We start from the raw sequence: 13,647 nt of genomic DNA, 5'->3' as shown, positions 1-13,647 counted from the left end.
ATAATTTAATTACATTTAAACAATTTAAATACAATTTTAATTTTATTTAAATATATTTTATTAAAACCATTGATTAACTATTGTTTGCATTTTGCTTCTTTGCTTTATTTTGAATGTTTAAAAAAACTGCTTTTGAAAACTTATATGAAAACAATTTGTTTGTTCTCTAGCTCTAGACTCTATACATAATAATGATCATTTGTAGATTGATTTACAGGTAAAAGGGATAGAAAATGAAGACCCCTATATGAGGGTACTTCAAAAAGTTCATGGGAAGATTTGTATTATATTTTAATTCTATTTTCCATGAACTTTTTGAAGTGCCCTCATATTTTTACTGAAGTAGAAATTGAAGTTATCTGCAGATCTGAAGGTCAGATGAACTGTTCAAGAATCCTGCAAATGTTTACTATTGGCACTGTGAAGAATAGTGTAGGAAAATAAGTAAAGACGATTAAGGAATCATTAATTGTTATTGGGCACTCAGCAAGTAGTAGGGAAATTGAATTAGAAGAGGAGAGCAGTAATCTGGGCAGGTCTGATGATGAAAGGGCAGGTGATTCACAGAGCAACTAACCCCCAAATTTCCACATGGAGCTTTGGCATGACGTGGTGTTTAATTTAGAATGCCTGTTGCTGGGGACCACTGGACAAAGGTCTTTTTTTCTTCCTGCTTATGTTGTCTTTGAAAATATCACCTTGAACACATCCTTAAATGCCAGCTTTAATTAAGTCTCCCAATCTCAAATACTTTAGTCGTTGAGCTGACTAAAGAAAGAAAGGAGGCTTCTTTCCTCAAAGCACTTTGGCTCATTAAAGCCAGGATACTGGGCAAATCCTCACCATTTGCTTTGTACCAACTAACATGCACAACCTCAAAGTATCTCAGCCCATCACTGTCTCAAATGACATGGGAGAAAGTAACTACCTCCAGCTTGTTGATAATCTGAGGGCCTAATTTCCTCTACAATCAGGATACAGGAATTTTTTTCTTTGCAAAATGGCAATAAATAAAGAAAACAAATCTAAGATGTCCATAGGAAATAAATATTTTCGAGAATTCCTCTTTCTTTATGCTGTTTTTCTTTACAGAACGTGTGAACTTCCTGAAAATAACTGATGTTGAGATGCTCAATTGTTTAAGCAACATGTGTGTCCCAGGCAGTTTGTGTTCAGCACCCTCTGCAGTCCTGGGCTCTGTGAGAGTAAGAGCAGAGGAGTACTCAGCCAAGTCGCTGTAATGGGAAGAGGGTTTCCTCAGGTGGGAGGAATTTTCATTCTTCCTAAATTCAGCCTCAAAATCTTCAATGCCTGAAACAAGTCTGTTTCCTGATGCGTACTTCAGGAGAAACTGGAGTCCTTGTTTGGGGTGTTGCATGTACCAGAAGAGGGCTGGCAGGACAGAAAATGCATAGTTGTACCTCAGCTCCAGAGGGGATCCCTCGGGGACAGTGAGGTGGCCGTCAGCCTGGGTCACTGACGGGGCTCCAGTTCCTCCTACGACATTGATGCTAAGGCAAAAAGTCTGTATTCACAGTCAATCCAAACAATGCCCCATATGCAGACAAGGGAGTAAAATGGCATGAGGCTCAGGACCAGGATCACCCCAAGAATCAAGATCAACATCAACATCATGGTGGAGCAGTGAGGAAGCAGCGTGCTCCTTTCTGAGAGATTCCCCACAAACAAATAAAATCTGATGACTGTGGGACTTGAAATTAGGTTGCTCTAAGGTTAAGGAGGAAAGACAGGGGATTTAGATTTCTTCTTATTAGGGGTGTTGCAAGGGCTGCTAGGAAGAGATGCTCTCTTGACAAACCTGCCTGCCTCTGGCCTCTGAGGTTCTTTACATGAAACTGTCTAAAAAGATGCTCAGTCAGAACGCCTTAAGATGTGGGGAAGGAAGGTTTTTGTGAGCTTATTCCAATCTTTTACAGAAAAGTCATTTCCAGTTTAGGCAACAGTGCCCTCCTGGGGCCAAATAGAGAGGCAAGAAGTTCACAGTTTTTGTGAACGTTCCCCATCTCCTTCCTGCCTTACTAGGGTTAAATTTTGACACTTTATGATCTTGTACAGAGGGTGACTAATATTTTGTAGGCCTGAAACTTATAATATGAGAGCTTTATAAAAGAACATAAAATTATAAATAAAAAATTGAGTACAAAAAGAATTTTTTTAGAATGAGAAATAAAATCACAACAAACAACAATTTTAAAAAGTGCCACAAACATCATAAAGTTAAGAAAGTTACATAATATTTTATTGCCCATTTTCCTGTCACACTTCTATAATATTTTTTGACTCTATACTTTTTAATTGGCCCTTTATATGACAATAACTTTGTAATATTTGCTATAGAGACAAAAGAAGGATAATTCAATTTTTGATCTTAGCGATGTTCAATCAAAATTTGTCTTTTTCAAAAAAATTCACAGTGCATTATGACAATGTCATGTAAACTTTTAAGATTACCGTCAAATTTGAGGAAACGCCTGTGATGTTACTATGTGCTATAAGATTTTATTGTTTTAAGTTTTCTTATGCTATAACAAATCCCAAATATTATTAACTATTGACTCTTATTCACCAGTTTAGTAAGCCTGTATTTGTTTCCTACTGTGGTGTAACAAATTACCACAAACTAAATGACTTAGAACAACACCCATTTACAGTTCCTGTAGGTCAGAAGTCTGGGCAAAGCTAAGCTGTATCACAAAAGAATGCAATTAAAGGGTCAATTAAGGCTATGGGCTTGGGAGTCCTCTTCCAAGCTCTCATGGCTGTTAGCAGGATTCATTTTCCTGTAGTTGTATAGAACTCATGACAGCTTGACTCCTCTAGTATGAGACTCTGATCTCAGGAAAAGTGCAAGCCCTCTCTTAAAGATCCAACCCGATTAGATCAGGCTTACCAAGGATAATCTCCCTTTTCATTAACTCAAAGTCAAACAAGCTAGGAACTTTAATTCATCTGCAAAATGTTTTCACCTTTGCTATATAGCCTAACCTAATCACAGGAGGTACAAATTCTATGTCCTACCCACATTCAAGGGGAGGATATTATACAGGGCCTTTATACCAGGGTACAGGAATTTTGGTTACCATCTTAGAATTCTGCCTACTACAGTCATTAATGTCCTTATTGCACTGGTATATTATGAGTTTTAAATTATCGTCATAAATGTAAACATTTTATGATCAAAAAGAGATGTGATTGGGCAGGGCCATTTCATGCCAAAGGAAGAACATAGCAAAGGCAAAAAAAATCCACTTTAAAATGAGTGCAGTGCACAGATATGTCAGCAGTGAGAAATAAAACTAGAAAGTGCATTGGAGCTAGTTAGGAAGGTAGGATATTGTTTTAAATACTGAAAAATGGCTGATAATAGACCATCATTCCTTTAAGTTAAAATATCAAAGACTTGCTAATGAATCATCTGCAGAGGGAAGGCAAAATAGTGTAATGTAAAATAATTAGTATTAGTATCAAACAAAATCTTTGTCTGAAGCCTCTTTCTGATGTTTTGCCTGTAAAATCTTGTTAGAAAACACCTAAGTATGCATTAAAGTAAGACACATACATAAATCCAACTAAATCCAAATTAAATGCATCCCTAATTCAAATTCACCTTAGCCAGATTCCGAATATGCTTGTGGACACTTACTTTAACACCACCTGATAAATGTAGAACTGGAATAGAAGGGAAGTTGGAGTGGAAATAGCAAGGGTCTTAACTATTGTGGTTAAAATATCTTATTTTTTAAAAAATGGAAAATACATGACAATGTGTACACATTGCTAGGGCCCAGGAAAGAACCTGTCCAAGTAAAGAGCCTGAAGCTTAAGCTTCATTGAACCTCACATTAAATTTCACTCCCATCACAAATAAGATATTTTGTAATTATTCAGCAGCTGTGTGCTTGATAGGGAATATTTACTTAATATAACAACTTATCATGCTACCAATTTTGTTATTCTTCATTTTACGTAAGAGGAAACTTAGCTTTAGAGATATTAAGTTAAATTATGCAAGATTACCGTGCTTTTAGATGACTGGGAAGGGATTAGGAACCAGGTTTGTCTAACTCCAGAGCCCAGTCCTATCATCTCCTGTCTTCTCAGGCAGCTTAAATGATAATTGAAGTCATATAAAAAAATGAAATTTCCCTAGAACAGTGTTTAGATTGAGTAGAGAAGAGAGTCTACAACAGTAGGACTGCTGACAATGTGGCATGGTCAAAGAATAATAGTATAAAAAAGACATTGCAAAGGATCTCCCAGAACTTCGATTTAACAATGGGAGTGCAGATGATCAGGGAGATAAAGGTATCAAACAGGAGTGAGTGACAAACACTGCAGGAAGTCTGTCTACTATAAATGTGGTCTGCAAGTGAGTAGCATTGACATTTCTGAGGAGTTGGTCTGAGATGCAGAATTTCAGGCCATATCCAGACTCCCAGAGTCAGAATCTGCATTTTTTTTTTTTTTTTTTTGTCTCAATGGAACCTAATAGTTGGGGTTTGAAGGCAGAGTTGAGTTTTTTTAAATAGGCAGAAGTAACTGGGAGCCAAGCCTGGCGAGGAAGGGAGGGTGTGCTAAGACCAGCAGCCTCAGCTTGGACTGAGACTCAAGGAGAGGCCTTGGAGTAATGAGGTCTTATTTTCTGACCCCACCTTGAACTGAACAGCCACATGGTGTTCCCATGTGTGCCGGGTTTGTGCTTGTCTTTGAGAGGTCAGAAATGGCTGAGCAATAGCCATGAAACCAGCAGATTAACTGTTCCAAGAAGACACATACGATTTCCACTGATGGTTTCCTCCCTCCTCTGCTAGTTCAAGCCAGACAGAAACAAAAGTGCTGCATGATGAGGGTCAGATGTTCTTTGTAATTCCACAGCAATGAGTCTTTTTTTTTTAACATCCAGATGTCAGTTCTATTTTGGGCGGATGTTCTGGGGAGCAGTTGGTGATGACCTCACAAGGGTGTGACTTTAAAGACCAAAGGATACAGCCACTATCAGAGTAAAAGCTAGCTCTGGTCTCCTAGCCTCTGTGTTCCAGGGTCCTGGAATTGAAAGCAAAAGCAGTCCCCCTGCCCCAGGTTCACAGTGTCCACACACTGCCTCTGCCCTGGGTCACCACCATGTCCTCAAACCCTTCTTACCCAAGCTGTGGAGTGCATGCAGGGCTTGTGAGATTGGTCTGGGCCTTTGGGAGAATTGTCCTTGGACAGCGTACCTACTCCCAGCTGGGTGCCTGTGTTCCTCTCATCCACCTTGGGGTAGACCAGCATTGTAAGATTTTTCTCTCTCCACTCTGAGCCTCTGTTTCCTCATCTCAGGAAAAAGAGGATAGCAGTGCCTACCTGGAGGTGCTGGAAAAGAGATCTCATGTGGGCTATGGTATCATACGAATATTCATTATCCTGGCAGCAGGCTTCCAGGGCATAAAACCTAGACTCAGAGCTGTGTAAGAATTGGATGGGACCTCAGAGCTTATCCAGTCCAAACGCCAAGCCAATGAAAGAGTTCTTTCTCAGGAGTTTCCAGCAGGTAGTCACCCAGCGTCAGCTTGAATACCTCCCGTCACAGGAAGATTACTCTTTCCAAGGTCCTTTGTTACAGCTACACGCGCACAGGGTTCCATGCTAAAATGCTTTCCATTCTGCAGAGCCTGTTTGCACGTAGTTTCCAAATTCTGATTTTACCTCTACAGCTGTGCTGTCCCATACTATGGCCACTCTGCATGTAGCTGTTGAGAATTTGAAATGTGGCTAATCCAAATTGAGATGTGCTGTGTGTCAAATACACACCGGATTTTTGAAGACTTAATATGAAAAAAAAAAGAAATCTCATTAATAAATTTACACATATAAATAAATGCATTTTATATTTATATCAATGCATTTTATGTTTATTAATTTTATTTTACATGTTGAAATGACATGAATTTATTAAAATCAATTTCACCTGTTTCTTTTTACTTTATAATGTGGCCACTAGAAAAATTTAAATTGCATATGTGACTCACATTATACTTCTGTTGGCTAGCACTGCTCTAGAATTATACAAGATAAACTGGATTCAGTGCTTTTATCTAGCAGCCCTTCAGAGGTTGTAAGAAATGTATCTTATGCTCCCCACGTCTTTTCTTGTCATGTATCTATGAGTATTCAGTAAGCATCTACTATGTGCATGGTCCTTCAATTCCTGGAGTCACAGTTTGATGAGGGGATAGACATTAATCAGAAAGTCTCACAAGCAGGACTGTTGTTCCTCGAGCGGGAACCGGTCTGTACATGGGATCCGAACCCTCGGTGGGAGTGCCGCCGCACTCCCAAGTGGCGCACTGTAGCAGTGTGCCACCGGGCCGGCCCAGAATCTGCATTTTAACATGATTCACGTGCACATTAAAATTTGAGAAAAACACTGTGTAGACCATGCAACTTAAAAATACATTTTAGATTTAACAAAAAATTTGACAAAGAGATCATTGATGACTTCTGAGAACCAATTTTAAGGAAGTTTGGGGCATCTGAAACAAAAGGTTTAAACAAGATGCTCAGTCTCCCGATATAATAACAAAAGATTACATTAAAGGCAAATTATGTACATACACTAATTAAGATATAGAGACTGGTCTACATAGACCAACGAAAAGACAGTTAAAATAGAGAATGGATTAATAAATATGACCCAACTATAGCTGTTTACAAGAAACTCATTTTAAATATAATGACATAGGCATGTTGGAAGTAAAAGATATACCATGAAAATATTAATGCAAGGAAAGTAGAAGTGGCCAAAATAATATCAGATAAAGTAGATTTCTGAGGAAAGAAAATTAACAGATACAGAGAGGAACATTATATGAGGAGACTTCAAAAAGTTCATGAAAAAAGTAGAATTAAAAGATAAAAATAAAAAATATAAACTTTATTTCTAACATAAACTCCTTCAAGTTCAAGACACTTTTGGAAGCAATGATACCAGCCATTTAGTCCACTCCCAAAGAACTTTAAAGTTCCTTAAAGAAATTAAAGCTTCTTCTTTTAATTTTTCCATCAGAATTGTGTAAGCTGAACTACTTAAGATGTGTAAAATTTTGGCTATATTTCTTCTGTTAATTGTCCATCCTCTTCAGTTAGGGTATGAACAAGATTATTTTTTTCCTCACAATATATGTGGACAGTTCACCACTGCAGGTTTCCTCTTCAACATCATCTCATCCCTTCTTAAAATGAGCTACCCATTTCTTTGGGGCATTGTCCTGATTCCTTTGGGGCATTGTCCCGATAAACTTTTCATAAACCTTCAGTGATTTCACCATTCTTCCATCCAAGCTTCACATAAATTTGATGTTTGTTCTTGCTTCAATTTTAGCAGAATTCATGTTGCTGTGATAGGGGCTTTTTTCAAACTGATGTCTTATTATTTTTAGTGTCTCAAAATAAGTCTTGTTTAGATAACAAGTTAGTATGAGGTTCTTTGGGTGCAAAAATTGTTTCTAATCCATACATAGTTTTTTCACAATACACATTTTCCATGAACTATCTAAAGACTGTATACCATAAGAAGGGTGAAGTCACCAAAAGGACATGCAAATAGCAATTCTGTGTACATACACAGTAACTAACAGAGTTGAAAATAAGTGGAGGAAAAACTGATAGAACTGAAAGGAGAAATAAACAAATCTGGAATTATAGTTGAAGACTACAGCAACCTTCTTTCAACAACTAGTCCAGAAGAACTAAAGAACACCATCAAACAAAAGGATCCCCAAACAGATTCAATCCAAAAGGATCCTGTCTGAGACACATTATGGTCAAACTCACATAGGCAAAGCTCAAAGACAAAGAGAGAACCTTAAAAACAGCAAGAGAAAAATGTTACCTATAAGGGAGTCCCCATCAAATTAACAGCAGACTTCTCAACAGAAACTGTATAAGACAGAAGAGAATGGGATGATATATTCAAAACATTAAAAGAAAACAATTTCCATACAAGAATATATATACAATAAGGTTATCCTTCAGAAATGAGGAAGAAATAGTGTATTTCCCTCAGACAAACAAAAACTATAGGAGTTCACCACCACATGACCAGCCCTGCAAGAAATCCTCAAGGGAGTCCTGCATCTGGAATCCAAAAAACAATTATCACTACCATGAATACACAAGAAAGAACAAAACCCACTGGTAGAATAAAAGTGCAACTATATCTTACCACCTCAAAATACCACTAAACACTGAAGACAAACAATAAAAGGAACAAAGGATATTTAAAGCATCTGCACAAACAAAAGATATTAAAAGCATCTGAAGGAAAATTGATAAAGTGCCAGGAGTAAGACAATACCATTCATTAACAACCCTAAATGTAAATGGATTAAATTCCCTTCTCAAAAGACACAGACTGACTGATTGGATTTAAAAGCTAGACCCAACTGTACACTGTCTTCAAGAGACTTGTCTCACCTGTAAAGACACACACAGACTGGTGGGCAGCCCCCACATCTGGCAGAAGGTGGGAGCATGCACAGGGTCCCAGGTAGAAGTCATGGGCAGTGCCCCCCACCCAGCAGAAGGTAGGTGCAAGTTGAAAGCACCATTTCTGCATGGGTAGCCCACCACAGCCTCCATAGACATGGCTGATGCAAAAGTGGCTCACAGCCACAGTCATCATGCAGGCAGCCCATCAGCCACTCAACTGCATTGACATAAGGGGAGTCATCACTGGAGACCAGAAAAAGAAGTTGAATCTCTCTCCTCAACACCCACTCCAGAGTAATAGAAGAAGCAAATGTTCTACTAGATGACCAGACATCAATGTAAAGATACTAGAAATACAAAAATCCAAGAAAATATGACACCATCAAAACAATACAGTAATTCTCAAATACCAGACCCTATAGAGCAGGAAACCCTTCAGATGACTGAAAATAAATTCCAAGCAACAGTCTTAAGAGATCCAATGAGAGATGAGAAGACTCAGACAACATAATAAAACAAGGAAAAAAATCCCAGGATATGAAGGAGGAAATTTACAAAGAGATTAATACCTTAAAAATAAATGTAGCAGAACTCATGGAACTAAAATTCATTCAATGAAATAAAAAACACAACTGAGAGCTTAAGCAGAAGAAAGAATTTCTGATCTTGAAGATAGTCTTTTTGAAATAACCCAGGTGGACAAAAAAAAAAAAAAAAAGAGAGAGAGAGAGAAAGAATTTAAAAAATGAAAAATATCTAAGATAGCTAGGGGACAACCTTTAAAAAAAAAAAAAAAGACCCCAAATAGCCAAAGCAATCCTGAGCAGATAAATAAATAAATAAAGCCAGAAGCATTACACTACCTGACTTCAAATCACACTACAAAGCAATAGTAACCAAAACAGCATAGTACTGTCATAAAAACAGACTGGCCATTAACAAAAAGACAGAATAACAAATGCTGACAAGGATGTGGAGAAAGGAGAACCCTCCTACACTGTTGGTAGGACTTTAAATTAGTGCAACCCATTATGGAAAACAGTATGGAGGTTTCTCAAACAACTACAGATAGAACTGCCATATGATCCAGCAATCCCACTGCTGAGTATATACCCAAAGGATTGGAAATCATCACATTGAAGGGATACCTGCACTCCCATGTTTATCACAGCTCTGTTTACAATAGCCAAGAGTTGGAACCAATCTAAATGTCCATCAACAGATGATGACTGGATAAGGAAAATGTGGTCTATATCCAACATGGAATACTATTCTACCATAAAAAGGAATGAAATTCTGCCATTTACAGCAACATGGATGAACTTAGAGAAAATCATGTTAAGTGAAATTAAGCCAAACACAAAAAGGGAAGCACCACATGTCCTCACTCATAAGTAGGAACTTAAAACAAATAAACAAAAAAAGAAGGAAAGAAAGATATAACAATCATGATTATTTGTTGAACTTTCAAAAGGGAGAACGGAACTAAGCCCACTAGAGGTGGAAAAGGAGGAGGGGGTGTTAGCAATAAATTGGTAAAGGACCAGAAAAAATAATTACATTTTGTAATGTTGAATATACTAGTTATCCTGATTTGAGCATCACATATTGCACACAGGTATTGATATTCAATGTGATGTTTTACAGATATGTAAAATCAATTGTTTTGATAAAATAAAGAAATAAAGAAAAGAAAATAAAAATAACCAGAAGCAAATATAAGGAAGGAAATAATAAAGATAAAAGCAGAAATAAATGTAATTGAAAATAAAAAGCAATAAAGAAAAATCAATGAAACAAAGAGTGGTTCTTAAAATAACAATCATGATTATTTGTTGAACTTTCAAAAGGGAGAACGGAACTAAGCCCACTGGAGGTGGAAAAGGAGGAGGGGGTGTTAGCAATAAATTGGTAAAGGACCAGAAAAAATAATTACATTTTGTAATGTTGAATATACTAGTTATCCTGATTTGAGCATCACATATTGCACACAGGTATTGATATTCAATGTGATGTTTTACAGATATGTAAAATCAATTGTTTTGATAAAATAAAGAAATAAAGAAAAGAAAATAAAAATAACCAGAAGCAAATATAAGGAAGGAAATAATAAAGATAAAAGCAGAAATCAATGTAATTGAAAATAAAAAGCAATAAAGAAAAATCAATGAAACAAAGAGTGGTTCTTAAAAAGATCAGTAAAACTAATGAACCTCTAACAAAACAAAGGAAAACATAAAATACAAATTACTAATATCAGGGATGAGACAAGGGATGTTATTACAGAGCCTGCAGACATGAGAAGGACATTAGAAAAAATTAAGAAAATATGAATAAACTATGGGCTTTAGTTAATAAGAAACTAAAAATACAAAACCAAAGATACTTAACATCATTAGCTATTGGAGAAACGAAAATGAAAATCACAATAAAATATTGCTATTCTCCTATCAGAATTGCTAAAATTAAAAACAAGAACAACACCAAATACTAGCAAGAGTGTGTAAAAATTAGATTACTCAAACATGGCTGGGGGAATGTAAAATGGTACTGCAACCTGGAAAACAATTTGCCAGTTTCTTATCAAAGTAAACATGCACTTACACAACTCAGCAATGGTACTTCTGGACACTTATCCCAGAGAAATAAAGACTGATCTTCATATAAAAATATGTACATAAATGCTTATAACAGGTTTAATTATAATAGCTTAAAGTTGGAGACAACTTAGATGTCCTTCATCAAGTGAATGGTTAAACAAACTGTGGTATATCCGAACCATGAAATACCACTCAACTATAAAAAGGAATGAAATATTGACGTACACACAACTTGTATGAATCTCTAGAGAATTATGCTGAGTGAGAAAACCAATCCCAAAATGTCACATGTATGATTCCATTTATATAATATTCTTGAATTGACAAAGTTATAGAAATGGAGAACAAATTAGTGGTTGCCATGTGTTAAGGAGTTAATAGGCATGGGAGGGAAGTTGGTGCTTCTTTAAAAGGAAAACATGAGGGATCCTTGTGTAGATGGAAGTACTCTCTCCTGACTATATCAGTGTCCATATTCTGGTCGTGATTATACTGTAATTTTGTAAGAGGATATAACTTTGGAGGAAATGAATGAAGTGTACATGGAATATACTATCTCTGTTTTAGAGTCTACATGTTAAAGACAACTGTATAACTGGGAAGTTCACAAAATACCTTTCATGTAGAATACTACTTTTGTTAAATGATAAAGAATGCAAATGTAATAATTTTAAAAATGTATATTATCACTCAACAGTAAACATCAGCAGTTGTTTAGAACTTAGATCAACAAAATGTTTTTCCAGGGAGTAGTAGTATATCACTGGCATTGTTTAGAATTGGTGTCATTGGATGATATGAAAAGCAGGTTTACGGGGCCGGCCCGTGGCTCACTCGGGAGACTATTGTGCTGATAACACCAAGGCCACGGGTTCGGATCCCATATAGGGATGGCCGGTTGGCTCACTGGGTGAGCATGGTGCTGACAACACCAAGTCAAGGGTTAAGATCCCCTTACCGGTCATCTTTTTAAAAAAATAAAATAAAATAAAATCAGGAAGTGTAAGTCCTCCAACTTTTTTCTTCTTTTCGACATTTTTTTTGGCTATTTTGGTTCCTTTGCATTTCCATATGAACTTCAGGATCAGCTTCTGATCAATTTCTGTAAGAAAGGTAGGTGGCATTTCAATAGGATCTGTGTTGAATCTGCAAATTGATTTGGGGGGAGTATTGCCATCTTAATAATATTAAATTTTCCAATCTATGAACATGGGTGTCTGTTTTAAAAATCTCTCTAAAGCACTCCCTATTATCTGCGACTGGGGCAGACCATTGTCCTACCCATGGGATGCCCATGCTGATGGCAGTGGCTGGGATGTAAGTCATTGAGTTGACTGCTAAAGTCAAATAGAATTAAACTCTGAAATTGAGATGTCAGGAACTAAGAAGCGAGTTGTCTCATGGGTTGTGTATATGACCATCGACGTACTCCATCTCTCCACAATCCACAGAATTCAGTTCTGCACCATTACTTCATCCTCACAGACCCTCAGGCTGAGGGATATTCATGAATATCCTCATATTCACTGAGGATATTCATGATGCAAAGTCCACTGAACATAGTTTAGTCTTCACCTTACCTAGACTGTAAGAAGCTTCTCTACAGTTTTTCACTGTATCCTTTTCAACGCAGTTTCTTTCTTGGCTACGATAGAAACACATGCCTCTGGTTTTTCTCTAACTATCCTTCTTACTCCTTCTCAATCTGTTTTATTGCTTCATTCTCCTCTATCTGATCTCAAAATGTTATGGGTACCTTACAGCTTGTTTCTAGATCATCTTCTCGTCTAACTTTATGTGTTTTCCACAGGAAACTTCCTCTTTTCTCATGGTTTTAAAAATGTCTGTGAAATCATAATTTCCAAATTTGTATCTCCAAATGAGATCAATATTCTATGATATAAACCCATATATTCAAACTGCCTATTCATATATTCATTTTAATGTCATATCTAATCTCAAAACATATTCCAATCCTAAAACAGATTTCAAATTTCAAACACATATTCGAAGTTGAACATTTGATTCCTCCCTTCAGATCTTCTCTTTCTAGGTCATCCCTCCCAAAATAATGGTTCTTTAGTACACCACACTGCTTGTCACTTCCTTCTTTGTCTTTCCTGCATGTCTAATTTTTCACCAAGCACTGTTAATTTTAGCTCCTGAACTATTTTGACTCTATCCATTTGTATTCATTTTTGGCACTTTCCTGCATATATTCAATAATTTCTCATGAGGAAGGTTATGGTGAGAAGCTACTTACGGAGTATACAGTTTCCTTTTGTCATGTTGAAAAGGTTTTGAAACTAGGTAGAAGTGGTGGTTGCACAACATTGTGAATACACCAAATGCCACTTAACTGTTCACTTTAAAAAGGTAAACTGTATGACATGTAAATTAATCTCAAGACTATTAAAGTTGATAAAAATCTAAAGATTAAAGAATTAACAGTTTAACTTTGGATTATTTTATTGTTTTGTACATTTAATTGCATCTATTTGGAAATAGAGTCAATTTATAAAACCCAAAAGAGGGTTTTCTAAAAGGTTCCCCAGCC

This window comes from Galeopterus variegatus, unplaced genomic scaffold (genome assembly GCF_000696425.1).
Source record: "Galeopterus variegatus unplaced genomic scaffold, G_variegatus-3.0.2 Scaffold6184, whole genome shotgun sequence".
In the NCBI taxonomy this organism is placed as follows: Eukaryota; Metazoa; Chordata; class Mammalia; order Dermoptera; family Cynocephalidae; genus Galeopterus; species Galeopterus variegatus.
The sequence above is the reverse complement of the archived record's forward strand: the minus strand, read 5'-3'. Positions refer to the sequence as shown.